This window comes from Fulmarus glacialis, unplaced genomic scaffold, assembly GCF_000690835.1.
Source record: "Fulmarus glacialis isolate BGI_N327 unplaced genomic scaffold, ASM69083v1 scaffold27066, whole genome shotgun sequence".
NCBI lineage: Eukaryota > Metazoa > Chordata > Aves > Procellariiformes > Procellariidae > Fulmarus > Fulmarus glacialis.
Genome location: NW_009217882.1, coordinates 11,990 through 12,686, shown reverse-complemented (window position 1 = coordinate 12,686; position 697 = coordinate 11,990). Strand labels below are relative to the sequence as shown.

Sequence of the window (697 nt, the reverse complement as noted above, 5' to 3'; positions counted from 1 at the left end):
AAGAAATGGGATGGGTAGCTTGAGATCCATGGCACAGGCCTCTACCCCTTGAGCTAAAGGAGTAAATGAAAGCAGCAGGAGGCAGCTATCCTCTGTGAGCCAGCCAGTGGTTGGAGACATGACATGTTGCCAGTAGTTTACCTATTTATTTGCTAGACAGAAAAAGAATATTAGGAATCAGGATTTGGGAATCCTACACCTGAGTTCAGAAGGCCATGGGATTTAGCTATCTGCTGTACTATAGTAGAGCACTTGCATTTGAACATTAGTTCTGCTAAACCAAGGGAAAAGTGAACAACTCATAGGTATATTAAGGATACAGTATTTGCTTAATGAAACTTCCTTTTTTTTTTTTAAAAAGCTCTTTCTTTCTACAATCTTGTCTATAAAACAAAGGCTACAACATCCTCCTGCCTCCTAAGAAGTGAGTGAAGCCTTATTCAATAAAACTATTATTGTATACACAGAATTATTTAAGTTTCTTTCCAGTCGATTGCTAAACCTTAATAGCTTTTAGACCAGTTTATTTTCTTGAAAGAAAAAAGGTAGCACCTCACAATGTGCTCATACCCGTGTTTCCAACAGAGAGAAGGGTAATTGGAAGATGTATAACCATACAACCATGACCGACCACACAAATTTTAAACATGGCTTTAAACCGGCTCAGTATACATATTTGTCTAAACTTTGGCATAAT

The 697-nt window shown here is 37.7% G+C and overlaps 1 protein-coding gene across 1 annotated transcript in view; it reads right to left on the bottom strand.

The window, feature by feature from the left end:
- Window positions 1–697, bottom strand: part of AZIN1 (antizyme inhibitor 1) — a 21,093-nt gene that overhangs the window by 11,736 nt on the left and 8,660 nt on the right. The window lies entirely within an intron of this gene.